At 44.1% G+C, this 13,404-nt stretch overlaps 1 protein-coding gene across 2 annotated transcripts in view; it reads left to right on the top strand.

Moving 5' to 3' along the window:
* The first annotated feature begins 2,356 nt into the window (after positions 1–2,356).
* The window catches only part of LOC149972931 (protein Wnt-5b-like), a 178,362-nt gene continuing 167,314 nt past the window's right edge, over positions 2,357–13,404 (top strand). Inside the window, exon 1 of one of the 2 annotated variants that reach the window (XM_090213391.1) lies at positions 2,357–3,336. The gene's annotated coding sequence lies outside the window, so the exon portion shown is untranslated. The remainder of the gene's footprint in view (positions 3,337–13,404) is intronic. The other variant, XM_090213392.1, reaches the window with a different exon arrangement.

Here is a 13,404-nt window from a genome sequence, read left to right as displayed (position 1 = left end):
TAATGCACAATACACAATACATAATACATACTACATAATACACAATACACAATACATAATACACAATACACAATACACATAATACACAATACACAATACACAATACATAATACACAATACACAATACACAATACACAATATACAATATACAATACATAATACACAATACACAATACACATAATACACAATAATACACAATACACAATACACAATACACAATACACAATGCATAATACACAATACACACAATACACAATACACAATACACATAATACACAATACACAATACACATAATACACAATACACAATACACAGTACATAATACACAATACACAATACACAATACACAAAATACACAATACACAATACATAATACACAATACACACAATACACAATACACAATACACAATACACATAATACACAATACACAATACACAATACACATAATACACAATACACAATACACAATACATAATACACAACACATAATACACAATACATAATACACAATACACAATACACAATACACAGTACATAATACACAATACACAATACACAATACACAATACACAAAATACACAATACACAATACACAATACACATAATACACAATACATAATACACAATACATAATACATAATACACAATACACAATACACAATACACATACTACACAATACACAATACACAATACATAATACACAATACACAATACACAATACACAATATACAATACATAATACACAATACACAATACACATAATACACAATAATACACAATACACAATACACAATACACATAATACACAATACACAATACATAATACACAATACACAATACACATAATACACAATAATACACAATACACAATACACATAATACACAATACACAATACATAATACACAATACACAATACATAACACATAATACATAGCGATAAAGTCAAAACATGTTTTTTGAATTGTTTTGCACATTTATTGAAAATGAAATACAGAAAGGGAATTGACATAAGTATTCACACCCCCTGAGTCAATACATGTTAGAATCCCCTTTTGTCAGCCCTGAGTCAATACATGTTAGAATCCCCTTTTGTCAGCCCTGAGTCAATACATGTTAGAATCCCCTTTTGTCAGTGATTACAGCTGTGAGTCTTTCTGGGTAAGTCTCTAAGAGCTTTACATACTTGGATTGTACAATATTTGGCAATTATTCTTTTTTTTTTAAATCATCAAGCTCTGTCAAGTTGGTTGTTGATCATTGCTAGACAGCCATTTTTAAGTCTTGCCACAGATATTCAAGACGATTTAAGTCAAAACTGTAACTAGGCCACTCAGGGACATTCAATGTCGTCTTGGTGAGCAACTCTAGTGTGTATTTCAATCGGATGTATTTATAAAGCCCTTCTTACATCAGCTGACGTCACAAAGTGCTGTACAGAAACCCAGCCGCGTGTTTTAGGTCGTTGTCCTGCTGAAAGGTGAATTTGTCTCCCAGTGTCTGGTGGAAAGCAGACTGAACCAGGTTTAACCTGTGCTTATATCCATTCCTTTGTGTTGTTGTTACCCATCAACCAATTAGGTGCCCTTCTTTACGAGGCATTGGAAAACCCTCCTGGTCTTAGTGGTTGAGACTGTGTATGAAGTGCACTGCTCCACTGAGGGACCTTACAGAGATAATTGTATAGTGGAGTATAGAGATGAGGTAGTCATTCAAAAATCATCAGAAGATAAATCATGTTAAACACTATAATTGCACACAGAGTGAGTCCGTGCACCTTATTATGTGACTCGTTGAGCACATTTTTACTCCTGAAATTATTTTTGGGGCTTACCATAACAAAGGAGTTAAACACCTATTGAGTCAAGACATTTCAGCTTTTCATTTTTAATTCATTGGTAAACATTTATAAAAACATAATTCCATTCTGACATTATGGGATGTTGTGTGAAGGCCGGTTACACACAATCTCACTGTAATATTTGTTAATGGATTTATAATAGAAGTAGTAGATGTTGCATTAGTCATATTTAAAAATAAAACGAGTGAAACTCAGTGGTTGCTATGGATTTAATACTAAAGGACATGATCAAACAAGTAAAAACTGTAGCATTAAACTATCTCTAGGTTTTATTCTAGAATTAGCAGTGTTCTGATCACTCTATAGTACTATAGTAACTCAAACAGTTTTCAGACAAAACAGGACAAATGCGCGGGCATCTCGTAAAACCCGGCCTTGGTGATGGCTGTCAATCAACACGTGTTCTGTCTGTGTCTGTGCGCGCTCCTGTCCAGTCCCGTGGGAGTTGCTGGGGTACTTTGGGATATCCCCTTCCTGCTACTTTATTACCCCGCTCCGAAGACAAGCTATGCGAGGAGGGCAGGCGCATGGGCTAAGCACTGGGCGAAACTCTCCCAACTCACTCTCTCTGAACGCGAACATCGACTAGAGGACTGTGGAAGTTGTCAGGCTAGCCGCTCGCTGCCGCTCACTTCAACTATACCGCTACCGGACGCCCCCGTGCGAGACTTCACCTCTGCCTGTCACACGGCTCCCGCCGCCGGGGACTGGAGTTTACAGGAGGCTGGGGCTTTATTAAAGGAAAGCATACTTGAAGGGGAACAATAAATATCTGGATATCCTCAGGCTCTGACGGTGTTGGTACTGAGAAACTTTCTCTTCTTGAGTGTGACTGGCGTTCGTTCGTAAGGAGGCTACTAAACGTGGAGTCATCATACCGTAGTTCATATTTTCTTTTGTTTCACGCGCTCTGTCCGGAGCAGCGTCTGTCATCTCCCGAACTGGATTACTTCGCATGTGTTTTATTTTGCGGGAAATAGAGACGCTGCGTAATCGTTTGGAGACGGAGCAACTAATCGCGAAATAATTAGTATTGTACACCTGTTTCTTATTGCTCTGCTAGCTATGTCATCGGAGCAAACAACTGTCTCCACCGCCGTGAACAGAGGAGCTAAGAACCATACCCGAGACCGAGGAGCGAACCGAGCGGGTTCTTTTGGAACGGACCGAAAAACTTTTCTGTGGAACTTGTTGTGAAATTAGTCAACGACAAAAAGGAACTCCCGTGCCAAGTGTAATTTAACGGAGGTGGAATTTGTCTTATTTTCTCGGGAGGAAACTCATACTTGTATAATCGGTCGTTCATAAAATTGTTCTCTCAACGAAGAGACTTCGTTCTAGAACTGGAACTTTTGTTTTGGAAGTTTTGGAACTGGAACTCTGGAGAAAGTTTTGGAACTGGAACTCTGGAGAACGTTTCGGAACGCCGAACGCTCAGGGGGAAACGGTCACCGCTAAACTAAACGATACAAGTAAGGACATATTATTTTATATCCGGCCACGGACTGTAATGAATGTTTATTGTTACTTTTCAACTAGGGAATTCATGCGCTTTTGTATCAGTATAAACTCTCCCCGTTATGCACGCTTCATTTCACTTATAGAAGTTTTCAAAATAGCCTCCCCGAGAGTCGCAGAGTTGACGTTTTGATACAGTTATTTTATTTGACACAACTTTGGGGTTAATTAAACTCCTTGCTGAATGTGGAGTTTGTGTACGTGCTGTACACCTACATCTGCAAACCCGGCTAACTGTTCTAAATGAACTCCGTGGCTGTGGTCAAAATGGAGACTATATGTGTTCAAGAAAACTGGGTTTTCTGTTGGAATAGTTTTCTTTCCGACGTGTAGAAAAACGTGCGTATATATAACACATTTTTTTCTCGTTTTAAATTATGCAATCTTCATTATCAGGCTGAAGTTTCAATTACTTTGTTCATTTTAATTTTCTTGTAGGTGAGGGTTTAGGTCATTTCCATTTTAGGTCAATGGGTCTAATTATTTAGTGGTCGAGTTTGACCTCTGACATTTTAGTTCGCTTATAGTTTTTTTTAGACAAATGAATGAATGCATGAAGTTGTTGAAATGCTTTGTAAGCGGATGTATCAACAACAGCTCATTTCAGTCGTTCAAGTTATCTGACGTGTCACTAAATTGATTTAGACCGCTAATATGGTCTGCTGTGCAGTTCACGCAGATTAGTTGGTGGTCTATTCTATTCTAATGTATTTACACTGTCATCTTCTATACTTGTTGATATTATTTTAAGGTTGTTTTAGGCCTACCAGATCAGAAAGCGTTATAGGCCAGTGTGCGACAGACACAGTAACTGCTCTCGCTGTAGTTGTTCTCACCAGTCTAACAATGTCAAAACGGGTTTAAACCAAAACACACGAACTATGTTGTCAATATAATTATTAGCCTTTGTGTTATTTATTAACAATTGTATCAAAAATCTGAATGAAATCACATTAAGTTGATGAGTACAATATATATTTTTTTTATCCAACTAGAGTACGTCTATTTTCCCGTTATAGGAATTTGCAACACTGTAGTAATTATTGGGTAATTACTTATCCATCTTTTACATTTTAAATTCCAACGGAAACGGACTGTGTGCTTTTATATTTCACTCACATGAGTTATCTCTGTTAAATTATATTTCACTTTCATAGCCAGAAATGATCAGAATATTAATTAATTTAATTCTGAAGTTTAATTAAATGTAATCTCCTCTCTTATCACCCCTGACTCATATCTTGATATCGTCCAACAGACAATATAATTAACCATCAGATTCTAGTGAGGAAGTAGACCTGAGGCCGTCTCTATATTACCTCAGAGTAGACCTGAGGCCGTCTCTATATTACCTCAGAGTAGACCTGAGGCCGTCTCTATATTACCTCAGAGTAGACCTGAGGCAGTCTCTATATTACCTCAGAGTAGACCTGAGGCAGTCTCTATATTACCTCAGAGTAGACCTGAGGCCGTCTCTATATTACCTCAGAGTAGACCTGAGGCCGTCTCTATATTACCTCAGAGTAGACCTGAGGCCGTCTCTATATTACCTCAGAGTAGACCTGAGGCCATCTCTATATTACCTCAGAGTAGACCTGAGGCCGTCTCTATATTACCTCAGAGTAGACCTGAGGCAGTCTCTATATTACCTCAGAGTAGACCTGAGGCAGTCTCTATATTACCTCAGAGTAGACCTGAGGCCGTCTCTATATTACCTCAGAGTAGACCCGAGGCCGTCTCTATATTACCTCAGAGTAGACCCGAGGCCGTCTCTATATTACCTCAGAGTAGACCCGAGGCAGTCTCTATATTACCTCAGAGTAGACCCGAGACCGTCTCTATATTACCTCAGAGTAGACCTGAGGCGGTCTCTATATTACCTCAGAGTAGACCTGAGGCGGTCTCTATATTACCTCAGAGTAGACCTGAGGCGGTCTCTATATTACCTCAGAGTAGACCTGAGGCAGTCTCTATATTACCTCAGAGTAGACCCGAGACCGTCTCTATATTACCTCAGAGTAGACCCGAGACCGTCTCTATATTACCTCAGAGTAGACCCGAGGCCGTCTCTATATTACCTCAGAGTAGACCTGAGGCAGTCTCTATATTACCTCAGAGTAGACCTGAGGCAGTCTCTATATTACCTCAGAGTAGACCTGAGGCCGTCTCTATATTACCTCAGAGTAGACCTGAGGCCGTCTCTATATTACCTCAGAGTAGACCTGAGGCAGTCTCTATATTACCTCAGAGTAGACCTGAGGCAGTCTCTATATTACCTCAGAGTAGACCTGAGGCAGTCTCTATATTACCTCAGAGTAGACCTGAGGCAGTCTCTATATTACCTCAGAGTAGACCTGAGGCAGTCTCTCTATATTACCTCAGAGTAGACCTGAGGCAGTCTCTATATTACCTCAGAGTAGATTTTGGTCTCAGATAGCAGAGAGCTGAAAGAACCATGCTGTCATCATTTCCAACATTAGGGGAAATCCTACTAGAGCCTTTCTTCTTTCGTATTATTAACTAATGTGAACTTCCCGCAAGGAATATACTCACAAAATGGCTAAAACAACGTGCGTTAGGAAAGACATGATGTCTTTTACCAAAACGTGTCAGTGAATAACCAGACTGGTTTACACAGGTGTCTTTCAACAAGTATATATACAGAGAATAGTTAAGGACTCTGTTGGATCGTAGTTTGCCTCAGGGGACAGATGGATGAGTGTTATCGTAGTAGTGTCAGAGAGGACGACTGTGGACGTTCCCAGTGTGTTCCCAGTGTGTTCCCAGTGTGTTCCCAGTGTGTTCCCAGTGTGTTCCCAGTGTGTTCCCAGTGTGTTCCCAGTGTGTTTTCAGTGTGTTCCCAGTGTGTTCCCAGTGTGTTCCCAGTGTTTTCCCAGTGTTTTCCCAGTGTGTTCCCAGTGTGTTCCCAGTGTGTTCCCAGTGTGTTCCCAGTGTGTCCCCAGTGTGTTCCCAGTGTGTTCCCAGTGTGTTCCCAGTACACACTCAGAAAACAGTTCAAATATCTTAGTTTGACTGCGGTGTCCCCTCAGGGCGGTTATAGAGAAGCCTCTTAGGAAAATGTCAATGGGGTCAACGAGGACTCGGTGAGTTTGTAAATAGGGCCTTGGCTGGCTCCCTAAGTGCTGAGGATGAAGTCTATCAAAATGTTTCTCCATGACGATGAGGGTTCCATCAATAGAAAAGGGATGAGAAAGAGATTTCATTACATTGTAAACAAATATATTCACACAACTGATAATGATTGGCTGCCTGCATATCCTCCATCCCGCACTGCAGTCGTATGTGTTCGTTATATATCAGGGATTCAAATGGATTTAGAACCTTCTACAGACCGGCAGGTCTACAACACTGACGGATACGGCAATACATTAGAAAAAACAAGCTGACCAGGACCAGACCAGACCAGACCGGACAGGACCGGACCAGACCAGACCAGACTGGACCAGACCGGACCAGACCGGACCTAAAATATATGTATTTATCGCTAGGGGTAACCATTTACTGAGTCATGCTGTTAGATATCACATAACACATTTTACACCACTACACACACACACACCAGAGACACACACACACACACATCGAGGGGTTTGAACATGTACCACCTAGGGTGGTAAGGAGGTCTGACCCTGTACTACTCTCTCATACTGTGCTCCACCTGCATACAAACACACACACTTAGACACACACACACACACACTTAGACACACACTCAAACACTGCGCTGGGGCGCTATATGAGACCCAGACCCCATTGTGGTAAGTCCCATTGTTAGGAGCAGAGAGGGGTTACAACCCTCACAGGGGATCCTGGGTTGAATTCCCCCCCCCCCCCCCCCCCCCCCCAGCAGCCAATCAGAGCCCAGCATTTTCAAAACCTGCACCTTGAACAAGAGGCCACCCTCTTAACCTTCAGGGCCTTAGTTTACACACACAGCCCTCAGAGAGAGAGTGTGTGTGTGTGGCGTGCGTGCGTGTGTGGCGTGCGTGCGTGTGTGTGTTTGTTCACAAGTGCGTGTCTCCAGAGCAGAGATTGGCAGGTGAGAACCGTATATGTATATATCTGGTGTCGTTCTGTCCTTGTTAATGTCTGTCTCTCCTTCTCTTCTCTTTCTTTCTCCTCTCTCATTCTCTTCTCTTTCTCTTCTCTCCATCTCTTCCTCTCTCCTTCTCTTCTCCTCTCCCTCTCTCTCCTTCACTAGTTCTCTTCTCTCCTCTTCTCCTCTCCTTCTACCCCCCCGTCCCCCCCCCCCCGTCCCATTACCAGTTAAATGGTCTAGTCTGGACTGATTCCAGGTCATGTTGGGATGACAGGTTTGATGTGACCGGACCTCTGGTATTCAGGGGGGGGGGGGGGGTCATTTCTGACCCGTTGGATATTGGTTATGGACTGATGTCATTGAGGCCACAGGGTGCAGTGTGGTTGCGTGGTCAGTCACGTTAGGACATTTGATTTACGCTGTCACTGTGTGTGTGTGTGTGTGTGTGTGTGTGTGTGTGTGTGTTCAGTAACTGTAGCAGAGGTAGCTCTGGGAAACCTCTCTCTAGCTGATTCAGTCCTGATTAAAATGTCAACAGCACACCTGGACCTGCACAGACCAGACCTGGTGCACGGAGCACAGACCGCCACACACACACACACACTCCTACGCCGCCACACACACACACACACACACACACACTCCTACGCCGCCACACACACACACACACACACTCCTACGACAGTGGTTATTCTCTCTCTCTCTGATAGGAATGATATTCTATATAATGTCTCCTCTCAGCACACAGTAATGTCTCCTCTCAGCAATGTCTCCTCTCAGTAATGTCTCCTCTCAGCTCTCAGTAGTGTCTCCTCTCAGTAATGTCTCCTCTCAGTAATGTCTCCTCTCAGTAATGTCTCCTCTCAGCTCTCAGTAATGTCTCCTCTCAGTAATGTCTCCTCTCAGCACAGTAATGTCTCCTCTCAGCACACAGTAATGTCTCCTCTCAGTAATGTCTCCTCTTAGCACACAGTAATGTCTCCTCTCAGCACACAGTAATGTCTCCTCTCAGCACACAGTAATGTCTCCTCTCAGTAATGTCTCCTCTCAGCACACAGTAATGTCTCCTCTCAGTAATGTCTCCTCTCAGCTCTCAGTAATGTCTCCTCTCAGTAATGTCTCCTCTCAGCTCTCGGTAATGTCTCCTCTCGGTAATGTCTCCTCTCGGTAATGTCTCCTCTCGGTAATGTCTCCTCTCAGTAATGTCTCCTCTTAGCACACAGTAATGTCTCCTCTCAGCACACAGTAATGTCTCCTCTCAGCACACAGTAATGTCTCCTCTCAGTAATGTCTCCTCTCAGCACACAGTAATGTCTCCTCTCAGTAATGTCTCCTCTCAGTAATGTCTCCTCTCAGCTCTCAGTAATGTCTCCTCTCAGTAATGTCTCCTCTCAGCTCTCAGTAATGTCTCCTCTCAGTAATGTCTCCTCTCAGCTCTCAGTAATGTCTCCTCTCGGTAATGTCTCCTCTCGGTAATGTCTCCTCTCGGTAATGTCTCCTCTCGGTAATGTCTCCTCTCGGTAATGTCTCCTCTCGGTAATGTCTCCTCTCGGTAATGTCTCCTCTCGGTAATGTCTCCTCTCAGTAATGTCTCCTCTCAGTAATGTCTCCTCTCAGCACACAGTAATGTCTCCTCTCAGCACACAGTAATGTCTCCTCTCAGCACACAGTAATGTCTCCTCTCAGTAATGTCTCCTCTCAGCACACAGTAATGTCTCCTCTCAGTAATGTCTCCTCTCAGCTCTCAGTAATGTCTCCTCTCAGTAATGTCTCCTCTCAGCTCTCGGTAATGTCTCCTCTCGGTAATGTCTCCTCTCGGTAATGTCTCCTCTCGGTACACAGTAATGTCTCCTCTCAGCACACAGTAATGTCTCCTCTCAGCACACAGTAATGTCTCCTCTCAGCACACAGTAATGTCTCCTCTCAGTAATGTCTCCTCTCAGCACACAGTAATGTCTCCTCTCAGTAATGTCTCCTCTCAGTAATGTCTCCTCTCAGCTCTCAGTAATGTCTCCTCTCGGTAATGTCTCCTCTCGGTAATGTCTCCTCTCGGTAATGTCTCCTCTCGGTAATGTCTCCTCTCAGCTCTCAGTAATGTCTCCTCTCAGTAATGTCTCCTCTCAGCTCTCAGTAATGTCTCCTCTCGGTAATGTCTCCTCTCGGTAATGTCTCCTCTCGGTAATGTCTCCTCTCGGTAATGTCTCCTCTCGGTAACGTCTCCTCTCAGCTCTCAGTAATGTCTTCTCTCAGTAATGTCTCCTCTCAGCTCTCAGTAATGTCTCCTCTCGGTAATGTCTCCTCTCGGTAATGTCTCCTCTCGGTAATGTCTCCTCTCGGTAATGTCTCCTCTCGGTAATGTCTCCTCTCGGTAATGTCTCCTCTCGGTAATGTCTCCTCTCAGTAATGTCTCCTCTCAGTAATGTCTCCTCTCAGCTCTCAGTAATGTCTCCTCTCAGCACACAGTAATGTCTCCTCTCAGCACACAGTAATGTCTCATCTCAGCTGTCAGTAATGTCTCCTCTCAGTAATGTCTCCTCTCAGTAATGTCTCCTCTCAGCACACAGTAATGTCTCCTCTCAGTAATGTCTCCTCTCAGTAATGTCTCCTCTCAGTAATGTCTCCTGTCAGCACACAGTAATGTCTCCTCTCAGTAATGTCTCCTCTCAGTAATGTCTCCTGTCAGCACACAGTAATGTCTTCTCTCAGTTCGACATCGGCTAGGCGCCCGCCGAACTGAAGCATCCTGACGCCTTAATTCTCACCTGCTCTAATTACCTCACAAAAATGTCTACTCTGAGCTTTCTCTCTAACTAACAACACTGTCTACTGTGAGCTCTCTCTAACTGACAACACTGTCTACTGTGAGCTCTCTCTAACTGACAACACTGTCTACTGTGAGCTTTCTCTCTTTAACTAACAACACTGTCTACTGTGAGCTTTCTCTCTTTAACTAACAACACTGTCTACTGTGAGCTTTCTCTAACTGACAACACTGTGATAGATGTGTGATGGTTCTTATTAAAAGGTTGTGTGATGGTAGGGGCCCAGACACCACACAAAGCACCTGAACGAACCCTAATGAACAGCACTAGCCCTCAGTCACACCTGTCACTCCAATTAAGGGAAGTCCCTCTCCCGTCTCTCTCCTTCAGTGGTGTAAAGTACTGTCTCTCTCCTTCAGTGGTGTAAAGTACTGTCTCTCTCCTTCAGTGGTGTAAAGTACTGTCTCTCTCCTTCAGTGGTGTAAAGTACCGTCTCTCTCCTTCAGTGGTGTAAAGTACCGTCTCTCTCCTTCAGTGGTGTAAAGTACTGTCTCTCTCCTTCAGTGGTGTAAAGTACTGTCTCTCTCCTTCAGTGGTGTAAAGTACTGTCTCTCTCCTTCAGTGGTGTAAAGTACTGTCTCTCTCCTTCAGTGGTGTAAAGTACTGTCTCTCTCCTTCAGTGGTGTAAAGTACTGTCTCTCTCCTTCAGTGGTGTAAAGTACTGTCTCTCTCCTTCAGTGGTGTAAAGTACCGTCTCTCTCCTTCAGTGGTGTAAAGTACCGTCTCTCTCCTTCAGTGGTGTAAAGTACCGTCTCTCTCCTTCAGTGGTGTAAAGTACCGTCTCTCTCCTTCAGTGGTGTAAAGTACTGTCTCTCTCCTTCAGTGGTGTAAAGTACTGTCTCTCTCCTTCAGTGGTGTAAAGTACCGTCTCTCTCCTTCAGTGGTGTAAAGTACCGTCTCTCCTTCAGTGGTGTAAAGTACCGTCTCTCTCCTTCAGTGGTGTAAAGTACCGTCTCTCTCCTTCAGTGGTGTAAAGTACCGTCTCTCTCCTTCAGTGGTGTAAAGTACCGTCTCTCTCCTTCAGTGGTGTAAAGTACCGTCTCTCTCTCCTTCAGTGGTGTAAAGTACCGTCTCTCTCTCCTTCAGTGGTGTAAAGTACCGTCTCTCTCTCCTTCAGTGGTGTAAAGTACCGTCTCTCTCTCCTTCAGTGGTGTAAAGTACCGTCTCTCTCTCCTTCAGTGGTGTAAAGTACCGTCTCTCTCTCCTTCAGTGGTGTAAAGTACCGTCTCTCTCTCCTTCAGTGGTGTAAAGTACCGTCTCTCTCTCCTTCAGTGGTGTAAAGTACCGTCTCTCTCTCCTTCAGTGGTGTAAAGTACCGTCTCTCTCTCCTTCAGTGGTGTAAAGTACCGTCTCTCTCTCCTTCAGTGGTGTAAAGTACCGTCTCTCTCTCCTTCAGTGGTGTGAAGTACCGTCTCTCTCTCCTTCAGTGGTGTGAAGTACCGTCTCTCTCCTTCAGTGGTGTAAAGTACCGTCTCTCTCCTTCAGTGGTGTAAAGTACCGTCTCTCTCCTTCAGTGGTGTAAAGTACCGTCTCTCTCCTTCAGTGGTGTAAAGTACCGTCTCTCTCCTTCAGTGGTGTAAAGTACCGTCTCTCTCCTTCAGTGGTGTAAAGTACCGTCTCTCTCCTTCAGTGGTGTAAAGTACCGTCTCTCTCCTTCAGTGGTGTAAAGTACCGTCTCTCTCCTTCAGTGGTGTAAAGTACCGTCTCTCTCCTTCAGTGGTGTAAAGTACCGTCTCTCTCCTTCAGTGGTGTGAAGTACCGTCTCTCTCCTTCAGTGGTGTGAAGTACCGTCTCTCTCCTTCAGTGGTGTGAAGTACCGTCTCTCTCCTTCAGTGGTGTGAAGTACCGTCTCTCTCTCCTTCAGTGGTGTAAAGTACCGTCTCTCTCTCCTTCAGTGGTGTAAAGTACCGTCTCTCTCTCCTTCAGTGGTGTAAAGTACCGTCTCTCTCTCCTTCAGTGGTGTAAAGTACCGTCTCTCTCTCCTTCAGTGGTGTAAAGTACCGTCTCTCTCTCCTTCAGTGGTGTAAAGTACCGTCTCTCTCTCCTTCAGTGGTGTAAAGTACCGTCTCTCTCTCCTTCAGTGGTGTAAAGTACCGTCTCTCTCTCCTTCAGTGGTGTAAAGTACCGTCTCTCTCCTTCAGTGGTGTAAAGTACCGTCTCTCTCCTTCAGTGGTGTAAAGTACCGTCTCTCTCCTTCAGTGGTGTAAAGTACCGTCTCTCTCCTTCAGTGGTGTAAAGTACCGTCTCTCTCCTTCAGTGGTGTAAAGTACCGTCTCTCTCCTTCAGTGGTGTAAAGTACCGTCTCTCTCCTTCAGTGGTGTAAAGTACCGTCTCTCTCCTTCAGTGGTGTAAAGTACCGTCTCTCTCCTTCAGTGGTGTAAAGTACCGTCTCTCTCCTTCAGTGGTGTAAAGTACCGTCTCTCTCCTTCAGTGGTGTAAAGTACCGTCTCTCTCTCCTTCAGTGGTGTAAAGTACCGTCTCTCTCTCCTTCAGTGGTGTAAAGTACCGTCTCTCTCTCCTTCAGTGGTGTAAAGTACCGTCTCTCTCTCCTTCAGTGGTGTAAAGTACCGTCTCTCTCTCCTTCAGTGGTGTAAAGTACCGTCTCTCTCTCCTTCAGTGGTGTAAAGTACCGTCTCTCTCTCCTTCAGTGGTGTAAAGTACCGTCTCTCTCTCCTTCAGTGGTGTAAAGTACCGTCTCTCTCTCCTTCAGTGGTGTAAAGTACCGTCTCTCTCTCCTTCAGTGGTGTAAAGTACCGTCTCTCTCTCCTTCAGTGGTGTAAAGTACCGTCTCTCTCTCCTTCAGTGGTGTAAAGTACCGTCTCTCTCTCCTTCAGTGGTGTAAAGTACCGTCTCTCTCTCCTTCAGTGGTGTAAAGTACCGTCTCTCTCTCCTTCAGTGGTGTAAAGTACCGTCTCTCTCTCCTTCAGTGGTGTAAAGTACCGTCCCTCTCTCCTTCAGTGGTGTAAAGTACCGTCTCTCTCTCCTTCAGTGGTGTAAAGTACCGTCTCTCTCTCCTTCAGTGGTGTAAAGTACCGTCTCTCTCTCCTTCAGTGGTGTAAAGTACCGTCTCTCTCTCCTTCAGTGGTGTAAAGTACCGTCTCTCTCTCCTTCAGTGGTGTAAAGTACCGTCTCTCTCTCCT

Source organism: Oncorhynchus mykiss, chromosome 21 (assembly GCF_057628025.1).
Source record: "Oncorhynchus mykiss isolate SJ-2025 chromosome 21, ASM5762802v1, whole genome shotgun sequence".
Taxonomy (NCBI): domain Eukaryota; kingdom Metazoa; phylum Chordata; class Actinopteri; order Salmoniformes; family Salmonidae; genus Oncorhynchus; species Oncorhynchus mykiss.
The sequence above is the reverse complement of the archived record's forward strand: the minus strand, read 5'-3'. Positions and strand labels throughout refer to the sequence as shown.